This window comes from Protopterus annectens, chromosome 1.part1 (genome assembly GCF_019279795.1).
Source record: "Protopterus annectens isolate FY-2018-M chromosome 1.part1, PAN1.0, whole genome shotgun sequence".
In the NCBI taxonomy this organism is placed as follows: Eukaryota; Metazoa; Chordata; order Ceratodontiformes; family Protopteridae; genus Protopterus; species Protopterus annectens.
Genome location: NC_056726.1, coordinates 587,795,626 through 587,813,246, shown reverse-complemented (window position 1 = coordinate 587,813,246; position 17,621 = coordinate 587,795,626).

Sequence of the window (17,621 nt, the reverse complement as noted above, 5' to 3'; positions counted from 1 at the left end):
CTTATCAAAGGGTGTCCAATTATTACTGTGCAATACTATTATCCAATTAGTAAGTGTGAGCAGAACTTTTTGAGGCTTATTGGAGTGGCTTGGACTTTATCACTATATACATGCAATGTACTCTAGAGCTTAAATTATCTCTACACAAAACAGCCACAATTGAAAGGTTTAAAAATATTTAATAATAAATAATAAAGAACACAAGACAATACTTCTTACTACACAGTGCTAGTCAAGAGTTTAGAGATCACAGGAAAATGCTTAAAATAATACAGTAGAATAGTTATGACATCAATACAGAAAACAACTAGTCTACTCTTCCTATTTCCTAGCTATTTCTAAGAGAGGCACTGAAGTCTAAGATCCTACTTACATACAGAGCACAAACAGAGTGTTGGTGAGTTGGATGTTCTCAAGACAAATGCAAAATGCTCTCCCTCTGTCTCTGAGAACGTCCTTTAAATTGATAACACATCCTGATGACTCTTTTTAGATTACATCATTCTTAACAATTCTCTGGTTCCCAGGCTGACAGAAACTCTACATTTACATTTGTTAGTAAGCTTTCACCTGGTCAGGAAACATAGCAATAAATGACATTATGCATGTAAATTCTAGCAATTAACTCTGGTCTCAAAACAATAGGAATAATTCCTTCATCCAGACATCTTGGCTCCGAGTTTTGAGATCAAACAATTAAACAGTGCTTGACTTATGAGCTTTCCTCCAGCAGAATGTAATGTGGTTACATTTTTGAAGTTCAACATCCATTACAATTTTCTTATTTAAGAGAACAATCATGTGGCTTATATTAATATTTACAAATGACAGAATTATCTAAAAAATTCTATCTAGCTAGGCTGGCAGCCTTCACATATCTTCACACTGTTAGGCTAAGCTTTTCTCCAGCTAAGAAAGGGAAACTGAGCTGCATTTCTACTTAAGCCATGTTATTATTGCAGCCTTATCCACTTCAGAAAAAAAAAAACTCAATTTGGAATCAGAGTCTGATAGCTGAAATTGTATTTGTGATGACCCACAACTGCCAATCAGTAATCAAGGAGCCTCAACCCTCACCCATGGCAACAGTGGGGGATGTTCACTGGGACGATACCAGGTACACACACACTATTTCCAGATGTGACGCTCTACACCAACTGCAATTTCACTTAACAGCACACAGAAACCACAGTCAGTCCGGGGCTGGTTTCTCACTCTTTCTCCAGATCTCCAATAAGACTCCCACTGGCACAGCTATAGAGTTGAGAACTCAGCTGAGTGACCAAGCCAAAGGCTCCAGCAGCCTCTCTTTCCAACCAGTGCTTTATATCCCTGCTCAATTAGCTGACACACGCACACTTTAAGGTCTGAGTTACACACACACACACACACACACACACACACACACACACACACACACACACCTGATAAAGTCTGGCACACATTTACTATCTATGCCCACTTTTGCCCAGACTATAAGGTGGTTTTCACTGCCACCAGTCACTCTTGGACAACTACATTAAGGCCCTTAACAAAGGTTGACCAATTTCACTGTGTAATATTAATATTAATACAAAAGGTAATTTCACCAAGAGCAAGGCTGTTAGGAGTGGCCCACACTGTGTCACCAAATACAAGTATTCTCAAAACTTAAATATCTCTACTCAGATCAGCCACAATGAAAGGTTTAAATATATTCAATAATAAATAATAAGCAAACAAGGAAATACTAAATATATATATATATATTCACAGTGACATCAGCGATTAAAACCATAGGAAATATTTAAAATAATATTTCAGTACAGGCTCACACAAATAAAGAAAAACATCTAAACTAAGCTTCGTTATATTCCTGACCATATCTAAGAGAATTACACTATTTCCTAGAAACTTACTTCATTAGAGCAAGGCAGATGTGATGAATGGTTCTACTTCTTCTTCTTGTCAGGTCCAAGACAGAATGCAGAATCCTCTGTCTCACTGAGAGATTTCTCAAAATAATGTCTAATATATTACTGCTGGGATTGCTTGCAGAATGGCATAATTTCTGGTCATCTGACTTCTAGTTCCCAGGCAAAACCCCCATTGCTGGCAGCTGGTAGCATTTAGTATCCATCTTGAAAAATACATAGACAAGGGCTTTTGCTCACATCTTTGTCAGGTGCTGAAAGTCATAAAACATTTGCATTCCTTCATGCTTTCAATGTAGAAATTAGTACACACCAAAGACAACACAGAAAGCTTACTAGTACAAACTTTGTGTCTCTGGCTGCACTGAAACCTGAGAGATAGCCTCTTTATGGCCTAGCCTACAAAGTAATTTCATTTCAGATATTTTTCTAAAGTTTGCTGGACTGAGGTTACCTCCTGTATTCCAGTTTCCACTGTTAAAATATATAAATTTAAACAGTTACAATAGTGCATGCACATTTCTGTTCTCTTCCAGTAGGGCCCACTGGATACATTTTAAGCACAAGCACTTTACAAATACATTTCCAACATGAACATCTGTACAAAGCAGTTTGATATACACACGACATATAGTTCTAATACATTTGTAACACAAGCATCTTGTATAGATTAGTTTTATATTCACAAATGACATATAATTATTTATTTACAAAATTTCAGTTAGCTGTGCTGGCAGTACCTCATTTTGTCACAATATTTATTTGCTTTCTTTGACGGGGTATAGTACTGGAGCAGATGGACCTTCCAGACTCAGACTAGGAACACTGTTTGGTTAAAGTGACTTATTTACTGTCACAGCAGGCAAAAAAGTTGAGTGAATCAAACCCTGGACATCAGGAAGCTGCCAAAAGCCTCAGTCCTCAGCAGTGTTCTGCTAGTTACTTATAAAAGAAATAAGTTACAATTACTAGTTACTTTTAAGTGAAAGTAATATATTACTATTACTTATTACTTTTCTAAAAAGTAATATATTACTATTACTAGTTATTAACTAAAGTAACTAGTTACTGTTAAGTTACTTTGACATAAGTATAGTTTATCAATTCTCATATTCAGATTTACTCACACCATACTTGTGTGTGAGGAATACATGCTTACTGCACATGAATGCAAGTGTATTAAAGTTGTATACACAGTGTTACAATAATGATGACTAGCATTTTACAGTTTACAAAGTCCCACAGACTAGTCTTTATAGTCTGAGAGTCACAATTTAATACTTAAACCAAAGTATGCACAGCCAGCAACACAAGACATATAACAAGTTACAACCTATCAAATTTTCAACAACGTACATTAGACTAATCTGCTAAAACTAATGCTGAAGATGCAAAAATGCTTACAGAAAATGTCATATAGGTCTAACAAGACTGTTAACATAACAAAGTAAACCAAAATATCACTTTATATAACTATTCACAATGACTACACAATTACTATACATTTCTGATGGCTTGAAGAAGGAGCAACTTATCAAAATGTTTGTCAGTCTATTTCTTCTTGCAGTCACCACTTGTCCATCAAGACTGAATAGTCATTCAATGTGTGCACTAGATGGAAGAGATGTAATAATGTACAGAAATATATTCTTGACTGTAGGGTAACTGTTGAGAGAAGATATTTCTCTGGAAGGGTCAGCTAGATACATGTCCATCTGAGAAGATATGCTGACATTTGCTGGTGTCAACTCTTTGAAGCTGAAGAAGCTGTCTTAGCCAGTTAAAGCAGAAGCTTCAGATGACCCATGCCCAAGTTCATCCAGTTTCTGCATGGCATCAAGGAGTAGAGCCTTGCCTCTAAGTTTCTGCTCTTCACTGTCCATCCATCCATCACAAATGGAACTGTGGATGCACTATGCTAGCCAGAATGAGCACTTCACAATCCAGAAGGTAATTGAACTGAGCCTCAATGCCCTTAAGAAGAACATCAACTAGTGGCAGAACAAGCTTCACAGACTGCCTGACTTTGGACAACTTGTTTTTCAGACATGTAATGGTGAGGATCAGGAATCTCATGAAGCTTTACAGCTCTGACTGTAGGATGTCCAGAACTATTGCCAGGGGCTGCATTGCTTGCACAAACTCAGCAACAAAGATAATTTCTGCAGGTCTGAAGATGGCAATTCCAGTATTCTCACATATCTCATTCAGCAAACCTTCATCCTGAGTTGCAGTGAGGTGAATTCTCTCTATCACGTAGAAAGTGGAATTCCATCATGTCGCATTGGGAATAATCAATGCCAGATCACACTTATTTTGAACCACCTCAGCAGCTTGGGTGCTGCAACTAGCCTTGTTCCAATCAGCATAGCATTTTGTCATTGTGCTTTGCATGATCTTTTTATACTGCGCATCATTACAAGCAGATTCAGCATCGTGCACAGCAACTAGATTCAATGTGTGTACTGCACATCTCAGATGGGGAGGCAGTGAATAGGTGTTTTCACTTTGCCCTGACTGACTCAGCACAGCTGTCATGCTGTTGTAAATCACTTCACCATCATCATCTTCATCTGGGGACAGAATGCTTGTAGTCACAGATCTCTCACATTCCGAGAAGACAGTGAAAGCCTTTAAAAAACTACCGGAATTGTCAGTAATTGTTGCACACGCCATTTGATCTATGTTGTACTTGATTGGGATGCTCTCAAGAATTGATGCTATGAGATCATTGTATGCCTTCCCTGTAATCTGCAGCATGACAAAGCAGCTGACTTTCTTGGAAGTGTGTCACAGTCGTTCCAGTGAGAGGTGACACCATAGAAACTATGATTCTGATGGCTCCAAATGTCAGCCATAGTACAAACAGTTGAAATGCTTGCTAAGGATTCCATCAGATTCTCTTTCATATCACTGAAATGTTTCTCCATTCATTCAATGAGAGTTTTCCTGCTCATGGCCACCTTTCCTGCCTGCAGGCCAGTTACAAGGGGGATGAAGGATGGCTGTTCAACAATGGTGAAACACTGCATGTCATTCACAACAAAGTCATTGATCAAACAATCCACCTTGAACTGTGTGACATGACCAGAACCAATGACTGCTGCAATAGTTGGCTGTGCCAGTGATTTCTTGTCCAACTTGTCAGCACTTGAATCAACTGCTTTCCACTTCAGAATATTTAGCTTTCCAATTGTGATAGGATGTGATGTCTGAAGATGCTTTTTTAGATTAGACGTACTGTTTACTGGAGTTCTGTAGGGCTTCTTTGTCAGCAGACATAGCTTATATTTCACATCAGTATTTTTACTATCATTCATAGTTAGGTCAAAGAATTCTGTGTACATGGACTGTTTAAATAAACTTTGACTTTCCATTTCTGAGTGAAAGCACTAAGCAGAGAAATAAATGGATGCGCCTGGAATATATATATATATATATATATATATATATATATATATATATATATATATATATATATATATATATATATATATATATATATATATATATATATTTTGCAAATGGAAACTATGTTTAATGTTTCTTAAATGAAGCCTCTGTCAAAATGTGGCTCTGACTGGCTGAAGCTTAAAATAAAGGGACTGCCAGAAATACAACAACAAAAAAAAAGTTAAAGTTAACTGTATAGAACTTTTGTTTTTGAAAATATGAACCTGCAATGAATGAATTTTCTAAGTTTGTTTTTAGTAGATGAATAAAACACTTTATATCTGAAACACCTAAATAGTACATGGTATACCATAAACAACTGAAATGCTGCAAGAGTAAGCTTTTATTTTAGCAAAGAAAAAAAAAAGTGAAGTCCTGTCTTATGTGGAACGCTCCCCATGCGACCTTAAATGAACCCCCTAGTCTGCTTTTCCACATTGAACAGCTTTGGCTCTGCTACACAGCTTTTATTTGATCCTTTGATCCATATAAAGCATTTACTGCCAATCGGCATTGAGGTCCCCCAAGAGCAGCCCCTCCTGCGGCAACTCCCCAATACCCAGCAATTCCAGTGTTCCATTCCTTAGTTATTTCTCCCCAGTTACCATAAACACTGTTCAAACCTATCAGTGTACATATTGCTTTCTTACTTCTGCAATGATTACAGATATTGAAATAAAGGAGCACAAACACTGATAACCATTTGCTAAACAAACAATACAGTCTTACAGTGAAAATAGACTTAGCATGACTGTATAAATATCTCTGCCCTTGAAAATCACATTAATTGAAACGGCACTAAAAAGAAAAAGAAAATGCATCTAGCCAGTGGACAACACCGACACAACAGGCCACTCTAATACAATATGCAGAGGATTCTACTCACATTTGCACATCTGAAACATGGTACACCTCCAGAAAATACTCAGGAAGCATTAACAGCAACTGAAACATGGCTTTGTAACTCATAACTCAAGCTCAACCCATAAAAGACCAAACTGCTACTTTTTTCCCCAAATCCCTCTGTCATAAAAAAACTAAATTTAAGTCCTCTCTTTCAATAATATAACTATTGAAGTCACATAGTAAATTATTAGGAGTGACAGTGGATGATAGTCTTACATTCAACCTGTATATACAAAATTGCATAAGGAAAACTCATCAAAACTAGGAATGCTTTACAGGGCCAAAAACTTTCTCATTGATTCAACTAAAACTACACTTGCCACTACTTATCCTCTCCCCACACTTCTTTATGGTGCTCTCATCCTCACTAACCTGCAGGCTTCACAAAAATTAAAACTTGAACAATGCAATAATAAAGTTGCTAAATTTGCAGCAAATACCCCTTTGAGAACCCACCACTGTACAGCACTAAAAAGCTTAAATTGGTTAGAACTACATCATCAGTTAACAAATATACAGCTTTTTACCACCTATAAAATTATCCAGCATCCATCTGTCTGTCCAGGGCGAAAACACTTTCTACACAACTATATTCCCAGTCAGTGATTGAGATCCAGTGACCAAAACCTCCTGTCTATTTACAAACCTTACTTCTTCACCCTGATCTCCTTGTCTTTTGATCATCAGCTGGTATTTTCCATTCAACTCTTGTGGAACTTGACTACCATCCTCTTCGCTATGACTTTTGAGTCAGCTATGTTCAGTATTAGTTTGAGGAGAGATTTTCAGCTTCCAAGAGTCCAAAGACATCTGGCTGCTTGCATAAAGCTCAAGCCAATACTGCTTATTTTCCCAAAACAACAGTAATCTCCCACTCCCACCGAGTTTAATTATAACACACTCTTGTTACAGTTCACACAGATGGCCAAAACTGACGTTTTGTTTTAACTTTGAAAAGTTGCTAAAATACAGAATTAGCTGAGCAATGCTGATAATGCACTTAAAAGCTCAGACAAATAACAGTGGATGCTTAAAACCAAAATCAATTCATAACTGTAGCTTCAGATCCAGAGAAGAAATATTTAAAATGCAGAAAAATGAGAACCCACTCAGAACTGATTTAAATACTCAATCAGGTTTGCCCCCTGCCAAAAATTATTCTCTTACAATTTTATGCTCCTTTATTAGTTTGGTGCATGCATGTTTCACTGTCTGCAATCTGTGTGGCAAAAGGTTTTCAGTAATTGTTACTGTGATATTTTGCAAATCATCTTGCATATACCAGTGTGTAAGAATTAAAAAAAATGAACATATACTCATTCAACTAAATCGGACTTCTACTATTGTGTGTGTGGCAAACAGTAACAGAGAATAGTTTCTAATTAAAAAATACATATCAAGCTTTTTAAAGTTTTTGGTGAGTGAAGGCTGTATATCAGTTGAAGAAATGCACTGGAAAAATGGAGATGTGTTAATACTCCAGAAAAGAAATGACAAGTTCTGACAGCCTCCATTTTAATTTCAGGGTGAGCTAGGGACACACTTTTATAAATATTGTCAGATACACTGAACCATAAAGCTGGCATGGATAAAACAATGTTCTTAAGGGAAAAGAAAGGAGGATTCAGTTTAAGATTCATGAGGATAATCTCGAACTTTTCTAAGGTTTCTATCATGTTCAACTTCACCTTTGCCTCCTACAAGAATATCATCTACTATAACAGCACATGGATAACCAGAAAAAAAATTGCTCCATCACATGTTGGAAGACTTCACTGGCAGAATTTATCCCAAATGGCATTCTCAAAAATCTGCATCTTCCAAATGGTGTACTGAAAGGGATTAGCAAGTAAGATTTCAATTTGGCATGAGAGCAGCAACTTCTTCAACTGTATGCATTGGATGATGAGGTCATTTCAGAACTTTGTTCAAATCTCTTGGATCAATTCATATTTAAATGTCATCTGAGATTTTCTTATCAGCTACTACCATAGAGGATATCCATTCAGTTGGTTCTTCTACTGGAAAAATTACTTCTAAATGTGCCATTCTGCCTAGCTCTGTTTTTACTTTGCCCTACATTGCTACTGGAACTTTCCGTGCTGGTCTGACAACTGGGCTTACCTAGTGGACTAACTTCATGGAGTACACACTTTGGAGTTTGCCAAGCCCATCTTTGAAAATATCAGCATATTCAGAAAAAATATTCTGTGTGAAACCTTCGTTGTGGATGATGTTTACATGGTGGACTTCATTACTAAATGAAATCAGTCCCATTTTCAAACTATGTTTGAGGCCTAACAATAACTGCACATGCCTTTCGACTATGTAAAACTGCAAGTCATGACTGTTCCCAGCTGAATAGCATGAAAGCACTACTGAGCCTTCAGTTTGAATCTCCTCACCACCATAAGCAACAACCATCGCACACTTTGCCAAATAGTTTTTCACCTGCTTTTACCTTAGCAAAGATTTCTGCTGATATAACATTGTACTTTGAGCCATTATCAACTTTGAGCTCTACAGGTCTCCCATTAATCAGTACAGTACAAAATACTTCATTGTTTGCCAACAAATCTACTGCATTAACTTTTTCCTCAAGCACAGAGACACCATCAACATAAAAAGTAGGGTCGCAGCTCTCTGTTTGATCAATTTGCTTCTTGGAATGCTCTCTCTTAAGAAAAGAATGTGGCTCTTTAGATTTATGAAGCTTTCTGAAATTATTCCACTTTTTACATCTGTGGCATTGCTGACCAAAAGCTAAGCACTTTTCTCATTTAGGTTTGTGACTGCCTCCCCAATTACAACAGTTTACTATGGGGTCTATCATGGGTTTTGCTTAAATCATCCCTCAGTTTTGCTGTGTGTGCCCTGACTTTTACTAAAGCTGCCCTGAGTTTCATTGTGAGAGCCTCACCCTTTGGCATATACCTCTTAACTTTGTGCTGCATACTATCAGCATTTGTGCTGGAAGAAGCTGCAAACATGTTCTCATTTATAGGCATATTTGTGTACTTTTCTATAAGCTCATATTCCTGACAAATCTCTGTGGTTTTGCTTAGTTAAATCACTGTCTCAAAGCAAAATCGTTCTCACTGCATCATTATTAACACCACACACAAGCTTGTCTTTTATCAACTCATCTTTCAGATCACTAAATCTGCATGTTTTTGCCTTATTTCTCAATTCAGTTATATATGCTGCAAAAGTTTTAAGCACTCAGAGTCTTCCCACATTTCAGCTTGTACCACAATATGGCAGTCTTCTCCCTCCTTTGCATAAAAGGCAGGTGCATACACAAATGAATGCTCTCTCTCAATGGCTTCTGAACCAGCTAAATTGGGCAGAATAAATGGTTTTGTATGTGCATCTTTATCAGAAAAAAACAGCCTGTATGAAAATATATTCTTGCTCAAACACTCTCCAATTTTCAGCAATATTATTATCAAACACAAGTGGACCAGGTATGTGAAATCCCTCTGCTATGCCAAATAAGTGTCAAACACATACCTGGTACTTTTAATTATATTCAAATGCACAACAGACTCTTTGAAATAACTGTACTCTTTGAAAAAAACTGTACTGTAATCCTGCACACACTGCCAACACTTTGCACACTTTTGATACTTTAAATAGCTTTAATTAATGCGAAAAAGTAGTACATTGTGAAAAAATACAATTTCTTTTTTTTGAACATTTTATACGATTCGGATATTGTTTCAAATGTTTTCCTAATTATTTCAAGTACTTTTTTCAATATGTCACAATTTTGAATATTTTGTTTATTCAATAATTGGTTTGAAATGCTTCGCTTTATATTCATTGTGGGAAAAAATCATTTAAATGAGTTTAAGAATCTGGAAATATTTTCTGACCTATTTATGAGTCATTTGCGAATTGTTTGAGCCACTCTTGTATATTCCTCCATTTCTGACTGTGCTCCTCATGGTTTTAATTAGTTTTGACTTCAGATCCCATTCTGACAATGTCACTCGTCTTGTGTATTCAAATAAGATGATGAGGCTTGAGTGTTCATTTAAGATATTTATTACACAAAAATACATCAGGATGGGTGACTGGAATATAAAACTTAAATGAACTAGCTGACTGACTGCTACACACACACATGCTTTCACTCCAACCGCTTACACAAAATGGCACTCTGCTTGCCCGTGCTCAGTACCTTTTATGAATATGCCTATGAACTACAGTGGCTTTAAAAGTACAACACACACACTATGATCTACACTCCCTGTGTTCAAGTGGGTTTCCTCAGGGTGTTCTGGTTTCCTCCCACATTCCCAAGACATTCTGCAGGTGGATTGGACATTCTAAATTGGCCTTAGATGTGAGTGTGTGCATGTGTGTGCCTTCTGAAGAAGGTTGGGTGCTGGGCTGGCATCTCGATAATGTAAAACTCCACTGCCACTTCTTCTACAGACTGATGATCCACCATGGTGATCTCTAACAACACAGCTGAAAGGAGAAGAAGAAAATTAAACTTTATAGCTAGAGAGTCACAGATAATAATTAAACCAAACCAGCCAGCAGCACAAGACCTATGAACACCGATCACATTTTGTCTATTTTCAGCAACTAAAAACAAAACCTAAAAAGAATTTTAAATAGAACATAACAAAAAATTGTCAAGATAAAAGTTGGTTGATCATAGATCCACTTGAAGGGTCCTGCTTGGTGCAGTGGGTTGTGGTATCAGGTGCTCAACTGATGAGTAATGAGTTTGATTCCGACTGTTGGTGGTATGAAGAACCAATGCCATTTATTATACTGCAACATAAGAATATGATCGCTAGCAGGCTAGGATTGTCCCATTGTTAGGGGATGTTTTAGTGGGTAAGAGTCCCACAGTACCAGGGCAGGGCTGGAGTCTGGTCATCATTAGCTTTCACCTCCTTGCAGTGTTAAAAAATGAAGTAAATTTTGCTCCAGACTAATTCTAATGATCTATTATGAATGCTACCTGTTATGAGTTGTGCCAACATTATGTTGTAATTTTTTATCCAAATTGCCACTTCAAAGTGTCTATTACCTCCTAACATCTAATTACTATCCATACTATATAGGGACCCCGGACGTTTTCCATCAATATTTAGGAGGCTATATTGCCCACGTTGAAAACCACTGGTTTAAGCAAAAGTAACTCAAAAGTAACTCACATTTAAGTTACTAATTACTATAAAAAGTAATATATTACTATTACTAGTTACTATTTTGAAAAAGTAACTAGTTATATTACTAGTTAGTAGAAACTGTAATATATTACAGTAATATATTACATATTGTAATATATTACTCCCATCACTGGTCCTCAGTATTAACTGCCAGGCAGTATTAAAGCTTGACTATAAATTACATTCAAAATACGATTTAGAGACTGACATTTTTTATCACGTAATATGCAGAGAGATAACTTTAGCTGTATACTGCAGTGGCAAGTGATATAAGCCATAACAGGTTTCATTTTGCTATAAGACCATGCTTATAAACAGAATTCCCATTGCCTTAATCAACTTAAATATCCAATGTCCATTTGCCTGACTGAATTGCATATTCCTTTAGCAGGTACTAGAAAGGATTTGTTTGCCTTGGAAATAGATTACTGAAGTACAGCAGATATACACTGCTCTTAAGGTCATTCATCAAAAAATGAAATTTAGTACAGCTTTTCGGTTGTTCGGTTACTGTCAAGCAGAAATGTCCCATGTCAAAAATTAATTTCTGCAACATTACTAGAACCTTAGCTGATACAAATGATAGGAATAAAAGTACTCTAGTGCAAGGGTATGTATACATGAATGTAAATGCTGCACTGCCATTCATGAAACAGATGTTGGAAAATTGCATTTACATAATCTCTTTCAACATTTGTTTTCCATATGTGGGAAATAATCTTTTTTTTTCCTGCACCCTTTTACTTGAGATAATCAACCCAAATGTCATAACTCTGGGACAAGATAACTTTCCTTTTCCACTGTAGTCATGGTTCACACAATAGTATGTTTTTTACACAGCTATCACTTGGAGAACTGCTCTTGCAAAGCTATTCACTCCTCCAGTGTCACAGTCTTAAATTAAAGGAAATGTCTAAGAGTGAACACAAATTAGAATGACGTTAAAGACTTAAATCTGTCATTAACCAATCTAAGTGCAACAGCATTTTTTTCTACAAGTCTTCTGATCGAGCTACTCCGATATAAATTAAACCTATCCAAAGGAGATATCCTACTAATTAACAATAAACCATCATTGCAGCATTAAATGTGTTTGCCAATGGTATATTTACAGGTTTGATTCATTACAACAGGAACACCAAAGTCACGCCATAATATGTAAAAAAATTACTCAGCTAATGGAATGGCATTCATATCCAAGATGGAGAGATAGCGATATGACAAATATCCTACAGAATAAAAAAAATAAAAAACTTCAAATGACCATGCTGAAAAAATAAACTGACTCAGACTAGAAAATACTTTACATGCATGAGGCTCTCATCTTTCATTTCAGATTCATTATAATTCCTGGATTAATGTAATGAAAAAAAAAATCTTATCAACAAGAAAGACACCTACAGATGCTGCCAATGCACTACAAGTAAGAAATTAGAGATATATGAGTACTGTTTGTGTACTTGTAAATTTACTTCAAAGTAGTTGACGCTAAGCTACTATCTAACTTTTCTATGAAGTTGTCATTATAAGCAATGTAAAGGAAAGCTTATTACAAAACCTGTCACTAACGAGCAATAAAACAGCAACATTTGCAAAAAGTGAACCATCATGATCCAACCACTACCCTGTACTAAAGAATCTCCACTGGATCTCCCTAGAAAATAAGCTAATATTTAGCCAAGCTAGTTTCAGTCATAAACAATTGCACAAAAACAAGTACCCCAACTTTTACAATTCATTAACCTTGTATACTGCAGCTAGAGAAATGAGGTCATCAACAAGTTCCTTTTGGAACTGAACAAGTCTAGAATTATTATTATTAATATATTGCTCTCACTGTCTTCCTTTCCAACAACAGTAACCAACCCACTCTCCATTTAAGTGCAATACACAATGTTAGAGTGTTTAAAAATGACTGTCAATGTTTCTGTATGGCAACTGCCGTTCCTGTGGTGTCACATAATTTCAGCACAGCATTACTCTAATATAGAGAGATTCAACATTATTTTAATATTGAGAACCAAAACAAAATGAGCTGCACACAATGGAGGTCAAGTTGGTTTCCACACCACACTTTAATAAACAATCAGATTAAGGGCTTTCATCCCTCCCAAACCAGGAACTTCATCAGAATCAGTAAAACCAGTGCTAAACCTACTTAAATAATTGCACAACTTTTCCAGTTGGATAAGTAAACTCCCAATTAGTGCAACATCCACAAATCACACAATCTGTTAATCATAGTTTTTTTCAGATTCCATGACAAAAACAAAATACAACAATAAATTGTATAAACATTTTAAAATAAGAATAGTCTTAGGTTGGATGCCAGATATTACATTAATTGGGAGTTTACTTATCCAATTGGAAAAGTTGTGCAATTATTTAAGTAGGTTTTAGCACTGTTTTTACTAATTCTGATGAAGTCTCCAGTTTGGGAGGGATGAAAGCACTTAATCTGATCATTTATTAAAGTGTGGTGTGGAAACCAACTTGACCTCCATTGTGTGCAGTTCATTTTGCTTTGGTTCTCAGTGTTTCTTCATGGGCTGCACCTGAGCAGCTATTTGTTCCATTATTATTCTAATATTAGTGGTTTAAATCAAAGTTTTAACTGCCTGAATGGACCAGCAATGTATAATCTGACTGAGCAGACCAGTGAATGATCCAGAATTATAGAAATAGGCGAATTCATCCATGAATTTTACAACAATCATAAAATAATATTAATTCTTATAATAGATATTATGTCTCTCCAAAAAGGAAACCGAGATGATGCCTTTCTTCCTTTCCTGAAGCCATGCTATTTTCGCACTATCATCCACCTCTGTGCATAACTTCAAAATCTTTATTCATACCTACAACCACATCATTTCCTACACCAAAATTAGTTGGCTAGTGGTTACTAATTATTAATTTGTTAGGTGTGTGTGCTGTATGTATTAAAAAATATTTGTCTTGTGCATCTGTCTGTGCTATGTAACAATGAATTTTGTTAGGCTCATTCCCAGAGGGTTAAACCAATGAACAAAGCACACAGCAGGCAATTAATCAATAAATCAAAGTACTTGAAATTGAAAAAAACATTCTAAAAAAGAAATAAAATAAAATAAAATAAAGCAGCATTTTCTATACTTCTATTAACTTGTATGAAATTAGGCTGTGCCTGAAATGTGCCCCTCCACATTCCTGCAAAAAATACATTAATTCAGTAGTTGGAGTACTTCATAAATAAAGGGAATATCTGATTTTCCAGCAAGACAAATTATTCCCTGTGAGTTTCAGTAGTTTGACCTTGGAGAAAGCATGTTTGAAATTAAGGAGAAATGGGGCCACAGCCCCATATAAAAACTGTAAATGTATTCCTATTAGAAAATGTGTTTCAGCCTAGTACTTCATTATTTTATATTCACTCTGTTGATCACACCTACAATATGTATATGGTTATGGCTTATTGTATAAGTGGATGCTTGAAAAGCTGTATCAACCCTTATGTTAGCACTTTAGTTTCACTATGTAGTCACATGTGTGATATAATCACTTTCTAAAATGTTGTAGTCTGGTGTTCTATGCTCATTACAAATCAACTTCTCTTTTTCAAATATTTGTCAAATAGTACAACCTAAAATACTATGAACTCTGCTAGACTTCTTCGCAATACTACAGCTGGTGTTCTACAGAAAATGTATAATACACTTCTGAATTTATATTTTGCACTTTCTGATATAAGATCAGTATAGATTTACAGTGATTTAGAACTCCAGAGATATTTGATTGTCCTATATGACTAAAAATTGATTGCATTAAAATAGTTGATATCAGATAGCAAATGTTTATCTTTCATGTCTGAATAAAGTCAGATTAGTGCTACTATATACTTACAGATTTAACAAAAGAAATTCAGCTGTTGAGCACTTTTCACTTGCCATGTATCTAGAAATGACATACATACCACATCCTAATTCCAAGATTAGTCCGCATTTCAATATAAAATGCAACCTACAAGATAAACAGATTCAAAATCTCTGAAAGAAGGAAAGGTAAAAAAAAACGTAACATGGACTTATCTTTAGGAAATGGAGCATTAAAATCTACAGAATGGTAGGCTGCCACCCCCCCAAAAAATGGCCAAGTGTCTCTAACTGTGTCATGGCAACAACCAGTGCTCCCCTTTCCCAACCAGCTCCATGCACTTCTGAAAGTGGGACACATAGCTCTCAACCTCTTGGCACAAAATATCTGGACAAAGCCAAAAATAATGAAGGACAAAGCCCCTACAATAAGGACAATTTTTAACTATTGCCCTTATAAACTTAGAAGGTCTTATATTACCACATATTTTCTGAAGGATATAAAGTCTGAAACTCAAATGTCACTATTTTTATGAGGAACAGACCAAAAGTATGAGTCAACAATATGGACATTCTGCAAATATCTGGACAGTTGAGAGGTATGGAGACTTGAATTACATAAGGTTAAATAGGTTTACACCAAAATTTCAGCTGGACCTGGCCATAACTGGTAGCCAGTTTGATGTCCCTCCTCTGGGCTAGTAATCAAGGAGCCTCAGTCCTCACCACTGACACCATTGAGGGACATTCACTTGAACAAAAATAGATGCTCACAGTAATTTTAGTTGCAACTCTCTGCACCAAACACAATTTCCCTTAAGATCGCACAGGGAGCACACCCAGTCCCAGGGCTAGACATTTTCCTCCAGGCCCCAAATAAGACTTCACCTTTCTCTCTGCAGAAACCAGTGCTTTGTGTCCCTGTTACAAGTAGTTGACACACACACTCTTTGAGGTTTGATTCCCCAACGCACACACCTGGGAAAAGCTGGTACAGATTTACCAGTTATGCCTAGGCTATAAGGTAGTTCCATTGCCACCAGCCAGCTACTCTAAGGCTCTTAACATGGTATCCAATTATACTGAGTTAAATTGATACTAATACAGTGATAATTTTGACCAAACAGCAAGACTTTCTGGAGTGGCCACAGTATCACCAAATAAATATAAGTACTCCCACAGGTTAAAATATTGTCTAAAAAGACCAGTCACAATGAAAACTTTAAATATATTTAATAATAAATAACAAAAGAACAAGAAAATACTGAATATCTATTTACGATAAAAAATAGAGCTTCATTCACAGGAAATATTAAAAAAAATAACACAGATGGCTAGATGCACATAAATACATAAAAAACAATACCTAACTAATCCCACTGTATTTTACTGACTGATTAAAGGATTACTGTTCCCTAGGTAAGTTACTACAGCAGGCGAGATAATGTGGATGAGTGGTCTTGTTGTCAAGTTCCCAAGTGCTGATTGCTGAGTGCTGAGTGATATCTCTCACTAATATCTAAATATAATTTCAGTGCTGGCTATAGAATGACATCACATCTGATCACCTGACTCTGGTTTCCACACTGCCCTCTTAACTAGAAACGTGAACTAGCATTTTCCACATATGTGTCACAATCCACACACATAGAGCTTTGCTAAGATGTGTTGCAGCATCTGGAAGCTGTAAAACAATTTCAACACTTCCACTCTACCTACAGATTTACTAAGCCAGGCTTCTCACAGGCATTTTGTCTCTGGCTGCAGTCAGAACCATAACATACAATCTTTATGGCCTAAACCAAGCAATTTAATTTCAGACTATTTTTCAAAGTTAGCTGGACTGATTATCTTCTTCTCTTCCAATATTCTCTGTTGCAATATATTAATTTTAATAATTACAATACAGTCTGACATCCAGACATATTTCTTTTCTGTCCAGCAGGACCCACTGTGCGTGCATTTTTTTAACTCAAACAACTTTATAAATACATTTTAATACAAGCACCTGTACAAGTCAGTTTGATATACAAATGATATATAATTCTTTACAAAAATAAAGCTAGCTATGTTGACCTGTAACACATGCACTGCCCTACTCTCTCTCTCTCTCTAGTATAGCTGCCATTACCTCACATTGTCACAACCAGCACAAACTTAGCTTAGTGTCATTTGATACTACTTAGAGACATCACTAAACAGCCTTCTTGCAATGTTATTCACCAAACTGAAGTAAGACAAGGAATGTACTAAGAAATCATGGTAAAAGCATTGCAGTAATCCTGACAGATGGAAATTTGTGC